Raw genomic sequence first — 15,460 nt, 5'->3', positions numbered from 1 at the left:
GACCCCCGCCTACTGGAATTTGGAGGATCTGGGTGGAAGATGCTCGACTCCAATTCGAGTAGGCGTGGAGGTCTCGGCCCCGGAACCCGCGTGGCTGTGTCCCTCTGCCAGTACCTTCATGGGTGCGGAGAGTGGTCTCAGCATGGTAGTGGCTGGTCCTGGAGGTCTTCGGCTGCTGTAGCCCTGGTCAGGGCGGGGAGGAAAGCTCAACCCGCTCCCCTCCAAGGGACTCCGGGAAGGAACACCCAGGCGCGGGGGCAGAGACTGCACTGCTCTCGTCCGGGATCTGGATTTGATAGTCTCTGAGTCTTGGCCGCTGATGGGATTACACGGCGCCAGGGGGCCAGGTGGTGGGTGTGACCCCTGCCTACTGGAATTTGGAGGATCTGGGTGGAAGATGCTCGACTCCAATTCGAGTAGGCGTGGAGGTCTCGGCCCCGGAACCCGCGTGGCTGTGTCCCTCTGCCAGTACCTTCATGGGTGCGGAGAGTGGTCTCAGCATGGTGGTGGCTGGTCCTGGAGGTCTTCGGCTGCCGTAGCCCTAGCCGGGGCAGGGAGGAAAGCTCAACCCGCTCCCCTCCAAGGGACTCCGGGAAGGAACACCCAGGCGCGGGGGCAGAGACTGCACTGCTCTCGTCCGGGATCTGGATTTGATAGTCTCTGAGTCTTGGCCGCTGATGGGATTACACGGCGCCAGGGGGCCAGGTGGTGGGTGTGACCCCCGCCTACTGGAATTTGGAGGATCTGGGTGGAAGATGCTCGACTCCAATTCGAGTAGGCGTGTTGATCTCGGCCCCGGAACCTGCGTGGCTGTGTCCCTCTGCCAGTACCTTCATGGGTGCGGAGAGTGGTCTCAGCATGGTGGTGGCTGGTCCTGGAGGTCTTCGGCTGCCGTAGCCCTGGTCGGGGCGGGGAGGAAAGCTCAACCCGCTCCCCTCCAAGGGACTCCGGGAAGGAACACCCAGGCGCGGGGGCAGAGACTGCACTGCTCTCGTCCGGGATCTGGATTTGATAGTCTCTGAGTCTTGGCCGCTGATGGGATTACACGGCGCCAGGGGGCCAGGTGGTGGGTGTGACCCCCGCCTACTGGAATTTGGAGGATCTGGGTGGAAGATGCTCGACTCCAATTCGAGTAGGCGTGGAGGCCTCGGCCCCGGAACCCGCGTGGCTGTGTCCCTCTGCCAGTACCTTCATGGGTGCGGAGAGTGGTCTCAGCATGGTGGTGGCTGGTCCTGGAGGTCTTCGGCTGCTGTAGCCTCGTCGGGACGGGGAAGAAAGCTCAACCCGCTCCCCTCCAAGGGACTCCGGGAAGGAACACCCAGGCGCGGGGGCAGAGACTGCACTGCTCTCGTCCGGGATCTGGATTTGATAGTCTCTGAGTCTTGGCCGCTGATGGGATTACACGGCGCCAGGGGGCCAGGTGGTGGGTGTGACCCCCGCCTACTGGAATTTGGAGGATCTGGGTGGAAGATGCTCGACTCCAATTCGAGTAGGCGTGGAGGTCTCGGCCCTGGAACCCGCGTGGCTGTGTCCCTCTGCCAGTACCTTCATGGGTGCGGAGAGTGGTCTCAGCATGGTGGTGGCTGGTCCTGGAGGTCTTCGGCTGCCGTAGCCTTGGTCGGGGCGGGGAGGAAAGCTCAACCCGCTCCCCTCCAAGGGACTCCGGGAAGGAACACCCAGGCGCGGGGGCAGAGACTGCACTGCTCTCGTCCGGGATCTGGATTTTATAGTCTCTGAGTCTTGGCCGCTGATGGGATTACATGGCGCCAGGGGGCCAGGTGGTGGGTGTGACCCCCGCCTACTGGAATTTGGAGGATCTGGGTGGAAGATGCTCGACTCCAATTCGAGTAGGCGTGGAGGTCTCGGCCCCGGAACCCGCGTGGCTCTGTCTCTCTGTCAGTACCTTCATGGGTGCGGAGTCTCTGCCCCCGCTCCTGGGTGTTCCTTCCCGGAGTCCCTTGGAGGGGAGCGGGTTGAGCTTTCCTCCCCGCCCCGACCAGGGCTACGGCAGCCGAAGACCTCCAGGACCAGCCACCACCATGCTGAGACCACTCTCCGCACCCATGAATATATATATATGTATATATATATATATATATATATATATATCAGCATATCAAGATCAGTTGCCTTCTACTTTACACCCCATTAAATGTGGTGTACTCCCTAAAGGAAAGAGAGAACAAAAGGGAATGCTCTGCCACAAAGACGGGGTGGGGGGTAGGGGGGCATGGGAGGGCTACTGGGATTATTGGTGGTGGAGAATGGGCACTGGTGGAGGGATGGGTACTCGATCGTTGTATAACTGAAACCCAAGCACGGAAGTTTGTAAGTCTACATGTGTACCTCATGGTGTTTCACTAATAAAATAAAGTGTTAAAAACAAAATTAAAATAAATGTGATGTACTACTCCTGGTACTCCAGGTGATGTTACTTCAGGAATTCTAAAATTTTAAATAGGGTGATAGAGCCGGAGTTAAATTTTTAACTGTATGGTGACTATGGGTTCCAGAGGCATCTCTGCAGCTTGTCTATCTCTTCCAATTCTCTGTATCATGGCCATTAATGAGCTTATATGGTGCCCAGAGGTAGTTCGTGGGTGTGACTGCCAGACTCCCAGAAGAACAGGGAGATAGGGGGAGGTTGCCTATTTACGACTCAGTGTGAGCCTGACTTGTACAATGATTTGTACTTCTAGTCACAAAACCCACATACCCAGGTTTGTCAGCATATTCATTCTCATGCATGAGGGGCTTGTCCCAAACCTGTAGAGATCATTTGTGATCATGGCAGTGCTAGGATTCTGGAGGATTTGAGCTACTAGGGCTCTGTTGGGGCGGATACTGGACTCACCTGCCTTTCTCTTAAGTGCCGTAGATGAACTCAGCCTGGTGCTATGTGTGGAGGCACCTCTCTGTTTTGTTTCATGTTTTGTTTTGAGGGCCACACTTTGCAATGCTCAGAGGTTACTCCTGGCTCTGCACTCAGGAATCATTCCTGCTCAGGGGACTGTATGAAGTCCCTGGAATCAAGACAAGTGTCATACCCTCTGTACTGTCACCACAGCATCTTTTTAGGGTTTTTTTCAGGTGTATAGTAACATGTTATCTACAAACAGTGGTAGTTTGACCTCTTTACTGATTTGAATTTATTTGATTTTTTTCTTTCTTAACTAATTGCTGTGGTGAGGATTTCTAATACCATGTTGAATAGGAACCATGAAGGTGAACATCCTTGTTTTGTTTCTAACCTTAGAAAAAAGGCTTTCAGTTTTCCCCCATTAAGGGTGGCGTTAACATCTCTGTTCTTCTCCATATCCATCTTTACCCTAATATCTGGAGTCTTACAGCTATTCAGAAATCCTTGTATTCAGATAAAGTGGGTTATCTAATTTTCCGTTCATTTCAATAATATAATTGTTATGCTCAGTCTTTTGCCTTTTCACAGACATCTTAGAATCAAATTTTGATGCCCACAAAGTAGCTTGTTGGGTTGGGATCATTTTTAGCATCTAACTGTATCTATAGATTAATTTAAAAAGACAAACATCTTCTCCAGTATTGAATACATCGTTTCCAGCCCATTTATTTAGATATTCTTTGATTTCATTTGTGTCTTGTGGATTTTCATAATACATGCTTTTTTTACAAGAACTGTAAATATAATTCATCAAAGCTGAGACACTTGAAAATTGTTCTCGATCACTTACTATAAGGAGTTTTGCATTTTCTTAATCAAGTTGTAAAAGTTGTCATCTATTTCCAGTTTGCTGAGCATTTTTATCATGAATGGACATTAGTTATACTTTTACTGCCTCAAATGACATGACCATCTGATCTTTTCCTTTGTTTCATCTTTTGATATGGTAGGTTATATTTGACTTTTATATATTGACCCAGCCTTACAAATTTGAATAATCCCAATTTCAGTGCAATATTTTTAATACATTCATGGATTTATTCGAATTGATTAGACTGAGGGGTTGCATATATGTCTATTAGAGATGTTGGTCCACAATTTTCCTTTCTTATATTGCTATGACCTTGTTTTGGTATTATGGTAATACTTGCTTGGCTTCTTTTGGGGAGATTAATTGTTGATTCAATTACTTTAATATATATAACTTAAATTATCTTTCTTGTAAATTTTAATAGTTTTTTGTCTTTCAAAAATTAATTCACTTCTAAGAAATAAAATTTGTTAATATAGTGCTGATCATTGTATTCTCCTTTATAATACTTTCAGTGTCCATGAGGTGATCTTATAAAATAAACATATTTTTCACTTAGATACATTTGCAGGAATACTATCCAACATTTCTTGTTTTTCTGTTCTCAACCAGGCAATGCTGGAATGATGGTCGCATTCTGGACCCACAGAAATATCCCTCATGTTAGAACTTGGATTTAAAGACGTTCTCTTTCAGTAAGATCAGGAACTAATGTAGAACTTTAAAATAGAGCTCAGACACTGCAACAGCATCACAGAATATTCGCAGTGCAGCCAATTGTCTTGAAAAATCATAGTAACTGACCTAGATGATTGAATATGCCAAGAGGCACATAGCTCAGCTTACAGACTCATTCTTCAACCACCCAAAGATAGTGTCTTTTCTCTCTGGCCTTATGTGACTGCATATTTGTCAAGCATTTTAACCTTTTCAGTGAAATATAATAGACAAATGTAGTCAACTTCATCCTGATCCCAAGCAGTTTTGTATAAGTAGCTATATTTATTAGCTATAAATGAATAGCATGGGGGAACATTTGTCAAGTACATATAATGTGCCAAGTATTTCAGTTATTACTTAAAACAATTCTAAGAATTAAATATTATTACTCCTATTTAATAGGATTGGAAATCAAAGCTTAGAGAGTTTTAAAAATTTGTCCAAGATTGTGAAATAGGAAATGGCAGCGCTAAGACTTAAACTTCCTAACTTCTTGCCCTTATTTCTATACTATCCAATAGAAATGTAATGGAACCCACAAATGTTAGCCACAAGTATAATTTTAAGTTCTCTTATAGCCATATTTTACAAGTAAGAGGTAATAAGAAACAGCTGAAATTAATTGTAATAGCATTTTATCCCAATAGAGCAAAGATTTAACTTTAGCATGTAAATCAGCACAAAAAAATTTTAATGAGATAAAGCACATTCTTTTTCCCTACTTATTCTCCAGAATTCACTTGCTCTTTAAGCACATCTCAGACTGGACTATTCACATGTCAACTGCTCAAGGCCCATGGGACTAGAAGTTATCATATTGCATGACACAGATCTAACCTCTGTGTCACTCAACCAGACTGCTGTAAGTACCTTCCTAGATTAAAACCAGATGTACTACACCTGTGACAAAACTGAAAAGAAAAATGTTACAAATTAAAAGTTGCATTGCTAGAAAACCCATACGTTTTCTGGTCAAAAGGCAAATGAAAGGAAGTAATTCATCAGCTGCATTCCTCTGCACAACCATCATAAATGCACCAACTGTGCTGAGCTATTTACCTTGGTGGAAAGGGAAACAACTGTTCTAAAACTCATAAATCCACACACCCAGAAAGTATAGACTACAAGGGTGAGAGTAGTAAACCCAAATGAGTCCTATATGAATTCCAGGCTGTCCCTTTTTAATCTACCCTAGAGAAAATTCCTATCATGCAGTCCTATAAGAATTTTATCCATCCCCACCAACCATTGGCACAAAACTCCCACAGGAGACTCCGTTTGGGCTAAAGAATTTCCTTATTTATTTTCCACTTCCTTCTTGTTGTAATGGTATTTTTATCCATCCAGCTTACCCCCTCTTCCTTTCCACTTTTCTAGATGGTTTCCCAGACTCTTTAACTTGAAGAGTTTTTTTTTTCTTTTGATTTGCTTTGTCTTTTAACATTACTGTGTTGCTTTGCTGCTGATTTTCATTGGTGACCTGACATGTTCTCTCTGCCCAGAGGAAAAAAAGAGCCTTTCCAGCACCCTCAGCATCGTTGCTCCAGTCCCCACCTGAGAGATATAATGGACGGCAAACTTCAAGGCTTCTCCCCACTCGAGAAAGAGCCCTATGGGGCGGGATAGTTTCAGTGACCAGTGAAAGTTTTCAAAGAAATAAAGAAAATCTTGATGTTGTAAATCTCTTTTTTTTGCTAGTTTGTTTGGTTTTTATGTTTGTTTGCTTGTTTTTTTGCTTTTTGGGTCACACCTGGCGATGCACAGAGGTTACTCCTGGCTCTGCATTCAGGAATTACTCCCAGCGGTGCTCCAGGGACCATATGGGATGCTGGGTTGGTCACGTGCAAGGCAAATGCCCTACCCGCTGTGCTATTGGTCTAGCCCCAATGTTGTAAATCTTACTGATTGGACTGGTTTATGTTTACAAAATGAAAATAGTTCAACTATTCAGACTTCAAAATAATACAGAGTGAAAGAAGGGGACAAGTCCTAAAATCTCACTGGCAAACAGAACCACCACTGACATTTTCATTTTTTTAAACTCCTCAATTAGTTTTTGTTTGTTTGTTTTACAGTTACAAAGCTTTTATGATTGAGTTTCAGTCATAAAATAATCGAAGACCTATCCCTCCACCAGTGCACATCTCCCACCACACTGTTCCCCAGGTGGTTATGGCGTCCACAGACACGGGTGGGCTGGTTTTCAAGGACAGACCTTGAGGGACTTCATTTAGGGTGTTTTTTTTTACTTTTTTATTGAATCACTGTGAGATAGACCCTTACAAAGCTGTTCATGATTGGATTTCAGTCATACAGTGTTACAACACCCATCCCTCCACCAGGGTACATTTCCCAGCACCAGTGTCCCCAGATTCTCTCCCATTATCCCCCACCACCAACCCCCTGCCTGCCTCTATGGCATGTTCTTTTCTTCTTTAACCCACAAAAGGTTAGTGGTTCTCCACACCAAGGGGAAAGAGGGAAACAAAGAGGTAGTTCTGGCTTGTTCTGAGATAACAAAACTAATACATAAGTCACAAAAGAGGACAAATTGTTTTATTATAAATGAGCTATCCCTTGTGTGCAGAAAGTAGATGAAGGAACAAACATGATAACCTCTCATGGTCTGTACCGCAAACCAAAATGCCCAAAAGTAGAGACTATGGGGAATCATGTCTGCCATGGAGGCATAGGAAAAGTGGGAAAGGGGCGGGGGGAGAAATATGGGGGATATTGGGCTGGAGCGATAGCACAGCGGGTAGGGCGTTTGCCTTGCACTCAGCCAACATGGCCAACCCAAGTTTTATTCCTCAGCCCCTCTCGGAGAGCCCGGCAGGCTACCGAGAGTATCTTGCCCGCACGGCAGAGCCTGGCAAGCTACCCGTGATGTATTCGATATGCCAAACACAGTAACAACAAATTCTCACGATGGAGACGCTACTGGGCCCGCTTGAGCAAATAGATGAACAACGGGAGGACCGTGACCGGGGATATTGGTGGTAGGGAATGTGCACTGGTGGAGAGATGGGTGTTTGATCACTGTGTAATTGTAACCTAGACATGAAATCTTGTAACTATCTCATGGTGATTCAATAAAATTAAAAAAAAAAGGTATCCCTTAAGCCGCTAGCTATCTTTGTGTAAATGTATACCTTTCTATACTTAGTCATGAGATAATAACAATGCTATTACTACTCATCATTTACAGAAAACTATGTGCCACATATTAAACTGGGTGCTTTTCATACGTTTTCTCATTTCAATTCCTATCACAAATTCGTGTGGTATGAAGGATTTTGTTTGTTTATTTGTTTAGTACACAGGTTAAAAAAAACTGAAACTCAATATGCTAAGATCAGCTACAAGGGGCAAGGTCAGAATTTGAATTTAAGCCTGTCTGACTCCTAAGGCTATGTTCTTTTCTTGCCACAATTTGCTGGTATAAGTTCCTAATGTCATTATTAAAAGATCCACTTGAAAGACAAATTTATATATTCATTACATAAATCAGTATCTAAAATGCTTCAAAAAATTAAATAATGAAAATTCCAGATACATGTCAAAATGACAATGTGATATTACCTTAAACCAGCGAGAATGACCTATAACAAAAAGGCAGAAACAATAGGTGCTTGCAAATATTTGGAGAAAATGGAAACCTCATTCACTACTATGAATGTGAAAGTAAACTGGTATAGTGTCCATGGAAGAGTGTGTTTCCTCAAATAAGACAACTAGCATATGATCTAGCAACTTCACTCTTTGGTATCTTTCCAAAGAACACAAAAACATTAATTTTAAAAGGCATAAGAAAACCTATGTTCATTGTAGCTCTATTTACAAGAGCCAAGATCTAAAAACAATCCAAAAACCAAACAATAGATGAGTAGATTAAAAAACAAAGCCAAAAAGTGTTGAATATATAGTTAATGGAGTACTACTAAGTTATGGGAAGGGATAAACTCATGCTTTTCGATAAACATAAATAGAACTGGAAGTCGTCATGTTAAGCAAAAAAAAAAAAAAACATCAGAAGGAGACAGACAAATACCAGATGATCGCACAGGCATGTGGTATTTAAAGAAGCAACACAATGGAATAGACAACATTCAATGGCAGGGGTGGCCAGAGGATGGGGAAAATAAGACTTTGATGACAGAATAGTACAGCAGGTTATCAGCCGTCTGGGAGTAGACAGGAACGGTATTATGGAGGGTAGGACCTGAAGTGATATTGGCACTTCTGGTGGTGTTGTATAACAACTCTTAAATCATAAACATTTGCACTTTTATAAACCATTGTGACCTCAATTAGAAATAAAAATAATTTTGGGGGGGTCATAACCGGCAATGCACAGGAGTTACTCCTGGCTCTGCACTCAGGAATTACTCCTGGCGGTGCTCGGGGGACTATATGGGATGCTGGGAATCGAACCCGGGTCAGCTGTGTGCAAGGCAAACTCCTTACCCACTGTGCTATTGCTCCAGCAATATTTTTTTTTATTAGTGAAGCACCATGAGGTACAGTTGTAGATTTACAAATCTTTGTGCTTGGGTTTCGGTCATACAATGATCAAATACCCATCCCTCCACCAGTGCCCATTTTCCACCACCATGGATAATATCCTCCCCCACCCCCCCCTCCCACCCTGCCTCTGTGGCAGGGCATTCCCCTTTGTTCTCTCTCTCCTTTTGGGTGTTGTGGTCTGCAAAAGAGGCATTGAGTGGCAAACATGTTCAGTCCATAGTCTACTTTCAGCATGCATTTCCCCTCCTGGGAGGATCCTCCAAACACCCTTTATTTGGTGCTCCCTTCTCTATCTGAACTGCCCTTTCCCCTAGAATACCCGGCTGTCCTCTAAGCCATGGAGTAATCCTCCTGGTGTTGATCTCAGCCATTCTTAGGTCTGGCTGCGACATCTGTCACCCCATTGATCGGGGTTGATTCGGCTGATCTGGCTGGCTAGACAGGTGTCCCCTTCCTCCCTCACCGCCCCATGTGCGCCCCAGCTGCGCGCTCGGTCGAAGAGGACGGCCTTCCCCGATAGAGACGGACCGGTCTTCGGTCGAGGGTATACGAGTAGCTGCGCTCCCCTGCTAGAACCTCCAAACAAGCTCCAGCAATATTTTTAAAGGCAATCCCATATAATCTATCGTGGCATATTTTTTTAAATTTTAAACACTAATTCAAAGCTATATATACATCTCCATGCTCATCGCAATATCATTTGTACTAGCCAAGAGCTAAAGACAACCTAAAAGCTATCAACAGATCACTGGATAAAGAAGATGTGGTATTAATGGAATTCTACCCAATTATAAAGATGAAATCCCACTATTTGTTACAGCATGGGTGAACATAGAAAGTAAAAGTTTTATCGAATTTTATCAGAGAGTACAAATACTGTATGATTTCACTCAAACAGCATATATAGCAACCAGACAAATGAAGTAAATAAAACAAAAGTAAACTTTCAGCATACAAAACCAATTTAATGTCACTAGAAATTAATTGGGAAATGGGACAATTTATGGTCACAGAGAGAATTGAAATTTTGGTGGTGAACTTATGTAGTATATATACAAATTTTGGTTTGTAATGTTGTATACCTGGAATGTAAATAAAGTTATAATACAATGTTGCTTCAACAAAAAAAATCACTTAAAAATACTTTAATGGGGTCAGGCGTGTTTTTAAGAAAATAATGTTACTAATTCACCTTTGCAATTTTAGAACCTAAAAAGTTGTATCCAAGAACTTGAAGTCAAATATGAAATAATTTTCTTACAGCAGGAAGACACCTAGAATTTCTATCCTGAAGCTTCTGTTCCAAAGACAGCAGAAGTGTTTCCACAGTGCAGTGCAAGAGGAATAAAGTGTGTGCACCCATTAAGATGCATCTTTCAAAACCAGGAGAAGTCTATGTTTTTGTTTTTAGTTTTTACATTTTTTATTTTTTTATTAGTAAAACACCATGAGGTACAGTTGTAGACTTACAAACTTTCCTGCTTGAGTTTCAGTTATACAGTGATCGAGTACATATAGGCAACCACCAACCGAAGAGATAGTACCACGGGATAGGCAATTGCCTTGCATGTAGCTAACCCAGCTTTGATCCCAGCACCACTTATGGTACTATGAGCATCACCGGGAAAGATTCCTGAGAGAATAACCAGGAGTAAGCCAAATCACTAGCAGGTGTGTAAAATGATGATGATGATGATGATGATGATGATGATGATGATGATGATGATGAAAATAGTAATAACAACAACAAATAACAAAGCAGCTAGTAAAGATATTTCATTTTCAATCAACTTCCTCTGTTAAATTGAAATGTCTGCTAATATTTTTCAAAACCTAAGAAATTACTAGAATTTCAAAATAATGATGAGATTACAATTTGCAGAACGAACACAAATTTTGGTGTAGTTATTCTTGAGGTAACCTGGATGCAATTGGAGGAATCGTGTGGAATGGGAGACCTGTGCTGAAAGTAGATAAGAGGCCAAACATGATGGATTCTCAGTATCTGTATTGCAAACCATAATTCCCAAAAGTAGAGAGAGAATAAGAGGGAAATTGACATAGAGGAGGGGGAGGGTCGAGATGGCAGGGGGGCAGAATACTGGGGACATTGGTGGTATAAAATGTACACTGGTGGAGGGATGGGTTTTCGGTCATTGTATGACTGAAACTCAAACTTGAAAGCTTTGTAACTGTATCTCACAGTGATTCAATTAAAAAGAAAAGTAAAATAATGCAAATTTTGGTTCCAGCTGAGACCTTAAGGGCAACCAAAGTCCCAGTAGCCGCACTCACACCTCAACAGCTGCCACCATGCCTCCAGCCACACTCCATCCATCACCTCACAACTGAGCTCCAAAGAGATGCCAACCTGCTGAAAATTTCAGGTATACCAGGGGTTTTTTTTTGCTGAAAACTCCAGTCCTGCTCAAAGTTAGAGTAGGTGACCTCCCCCCATCTTCTCCATACATCTGGAAGCCCCAGCAGACACAACCACGTTCCATAACCACCACCATGCAATCTCACTGCCCATTTAAATATTCTGAATTTTCTGGACATCTCCAAACTGCACAATACTAACATCCCAGTAGGAGCACAACAGATTTGATGGGAATGTAACATAGAAGTCAACTAACCACGACTAACAAAAACATTAATACAGAAGACTAAACTAGCAACAACAGCTTAGTAAACCTTTAACATCCCCATGATAAGATACAATGGTCTTCACAAATTTTCTTTTACTGAAGTATTTTTTGATCATTTCATTAACTATTCAGTGGTAACAAGCAACATAAAATAAATTATTTTGGGTCTGCTACGAGGTCAAACTTGAGGGATGATTGGGAAAATGGACACAATGGTGGAGGGAAGGTGACAGTTGGTGATGGGATTGCTGTTGGAATATTGAATGCCTGTAACAAATCATTATGAACAACTTTGTAAACCATGGTGTTTAAATAAAGGGGGAGGGAAATAAAAGAAAAGTGAAAATTAATATTATATTAATAGATTTATTGATATTAGAAGGTAGACAGGGCCAGAATGATAGTACAGTGGGTAGGGTATTTGCCTTGCACATAGCCAACCCAGGTTCAATCCCCAACATCGCCATAAGATCCCTCAAGCACTACCAGGAATGGTCACTGAGTGCAGAGCCAGGAGTAATCCCTAAGCACAGCTGGGTGTGGCAAAAAATAAAAACAAAAAAATTAGAAGGCAACAACAATTAGAAGGCAAAAGTTAACCCAGACCAGTAGTCCATACCTTTAATCTACTCACACACATACTGAGAAGTTCTTCACTGCCTGAGATCACAAACCTACATGGACCTTTTCCCAAAGTTTAGTCTGGTTTTCCTTCACTATACACATTTAGTTCCTGCAGTTAAAACAAGCTTCCTTCCTTTATCTATTTGGTATCATCTTTTATCTTTCCATTGTCTGAATGTTTCCATTTCAGTGAGTTCTTATTACACAGGGCATAATTAGACTTTCCTTTATCATGTTAAAAAGTTACCAAAATATTTCAAGATGAAAAACGGATCCCACATATTTAATGAAAATACTCTAAATTAAATACAACTTTTAAGAGTTCTTTTTACTAAACTTGTCATCAATTTTTATATTTCTATGGGGACTATAAACATACATAATCTTCAGAGACTCTAAATGATCCTTTAAAAAGACAAGGTGATATTATTTTAACCAATTAATACACAAGAAAATGATATACAGAAATTTAAGTAATTGGCCCCAAGTAATTATATTAGTGAACAGTAATCTCAACTTTCTCTGCTAGTAGTATTTTGAGTAGAGAAACTGCACTCTAGTACAGTACAGTACTAGCAGAGTACAGTGGGTCAGGTGTTTGCTTTGCATGCAGCTGGGTGTGACCCAAAGAGGTCCCTCTCCCACAAGAAAGAGAGAAAGAAAGAAAGAAAGAAAGAAAGAAAGAAAGAAAGAAAGAAAGAAAGAAAGAAAGAAAGAGAAAATAAAAGCAGGAGTTGCTATTATTTTTATGTTTTCAGTGTCTGAAACCCTTCACTACTTTGACCTTAAAAGGATAGACTTCAAGAGTACCTGGCACTGGCAGGGAGTGATCCTTCGGGAATGAATCCAGATCCAAGGCAGAATAGAGAAAATCACTTGTCCTCAGTGCCTTTTCTGGTCCATTTCCTCACCCTTCAGCCATCTGCCCTGAATTTTTTTTTAACTTTTTTAAAAATCTCAGGGCTAGGACGAAGGAGACATTACTGGGGCCTGCTCGAGGCAATCGACGAATAACAGGATGGTCGTGATCGTGATCGTGATTGTCAATCAAGTGAAATAAACTTGAAAGACCACCAGGATGATTCCTGAGCACAGAGCAAGGAGCAAGCTCTGAGCATTAAGTGTGGCCAAAAATCAAAACAGAAAAGATAAACTTGATTTAAGTCAAAATCACATAGAAAGGGAAACCACAAAGGAAAGGGTCTATATTTGATACAAAAGTCAAGGGTAATTCTGTCTCCTTTGCCTTGAGATGACAAAAAGAAAGTGGTTTTTATGCAGGTCACTCAGTGTCATTCACTTTTGACACAGTCATCTTCACCCTAATTTCATTTGTTACTTGATGGACAATCATTAGGACAGTACTGACCCCCAGGGATGACTATGTTGCCAGTTTCCTATATTCTGAACAAAATTAATCTACATGCTCAGGAGATGTAAAATTCTTAGCATGAGGTACAAAATAGCACCATACTTGGAGTGAATACAGCCACAGCTATGTTGGTCACATAATTCCAGAACAGAATTTGTAATGTGTCACATAAGATATTATGGCAAAATGTATGTAGAATGATTGAAGGCTGAAAATTATTTCATTTACAGCAGTTTTTCAGCAGATATATCCTACCTCTCAGAAAATACAGCAATTCAGTTAGAGTTCATCTCTCTAAATGAAAAGTTCTCTATAATTTTAGCTTTAGGAAATTTGGCTCTAATTTTTTTCCTCCTTCTGGAGAAAAGAGGGACAAAAACACCATGCTGGCTCATATCTTACTGTCCTATCTCTGGTTTTTTTTTTGTCAAGTTTTTTTTTTTTATGCTCTTCAAACCCTAAAGACCTTGTAAATCAAGATTACTGTCAAGATTGTTTACACTGTATTACTATTTAAACCCTTTTCTTACAAATAAAATGGTAACTACACCACTATTTTCATCGAATATTTTTCATGAAGGATGGAAATTTTGTACTTAAGGTAAAAATCTAACACTAGAAACCCTTTATAACCAATTCATGCAATTACAATTACAGAAGTTTGAAACTTAATTTTTTTCCACTTTGGTGATGTAAGGATATTTCACTGCTTTAGCATGAGTCAAGCTGGAGCAATAGCACAGCGGGTAGGGCGTTTGCCTTGCATGTGGCCAGTCGACAGACTGGAGTTGGATTCCTCCACCCATCTCAGAGAGCCCAGCAAGCTACCGAAAGTATCTCACGCACACGGCAAAAGCCTAGCAAGCTCCCCATGACGTATTTGATATGCCAAACACATTAACAAGTCTCACAATGTTACTGGCCCTGCTCAAGCAAATTGATGAACAACGGGAGAACGGTGACAGTGACAGTGATCATGAGTCAAGTTAAAAATCTCAGAAATTCATTAGCTATGAACATTAAAAATTATAGTAACAAAAATGAAGAGTAGAATAATGGTTTACAACTGAATTTTCTGGAGACTGAAGATGACAACCATAAGACTTAAATGGTATTTTAACAATTTGTAGGGTCATTAAAATAATCTATATAAAACAAGGCATTTACTATGTTTATTACTTTTCTTGATGAAGTAACATTGGTTTTTAACACTATCTACATTTCAGTTATACAGCATAATAAATTATTTTCTGCATATTCTAATATATTCCCCACAAACAGTTTAATCTGTTAATGATAAATGATAAATGATAAATCCCAGAATGATAAGTCAGACAAATTTATAAACAGATTAGTGTGTTTTGCATACCTCCACTTAGATTAATTTTTTTTCTGAGACCAGATTCAAATTCCTATACTTTTTAAATACTATTCTATCCTTCACTTATCTGTATTACAATGAGTTTTAATGCTTCCTTTTCTGCAGTGTTAAGTGTTAGTTCTTTTTTTTTCTTTTTGGGTCACACCCAGCGATGCACAGGGGTTACTCCTGGCTCTGTGCTCAGGAATTACCCCTGGCGGTGCTCAGGGGACCATATGGGATGCTGGGAATCAAACCTGGGTCGGCCGCGTGCAAGGCAAATGCCCTACCCACTGTGCTATTGCTCCAGCCTACTGCAGTATTAATTCTTGCTTTTCCTAGTCACACCATTTTTGTTTTACCTTCAAGCTCAGTAGCTACTCCTTCTCTGCTTCATATTTCCACCATGGAATTTTCAGTGATCCTCAGAGCTCCAGTTGTACACTTGATCCCATATTCTTCTCCTGAGATTTTTAAA

Source organism: Sorex fumeus, unplaced genomic scaffold (genome assembly GCF_029834395.1).
Source record: "Sorex fumeus unplaced genomic scaffold, SorFum_2.1 ptg000095l, whole genome shotgun sequence".
NCBI classification, from domain to species: Eukaryota; Metazoa; Chordata; class Mammalia; order Eulipotyphla; family Soricidae; genus Sorex; species Sorex fumeus.
Note: the sequence above shows the minus strand (reverse complement) of the source record.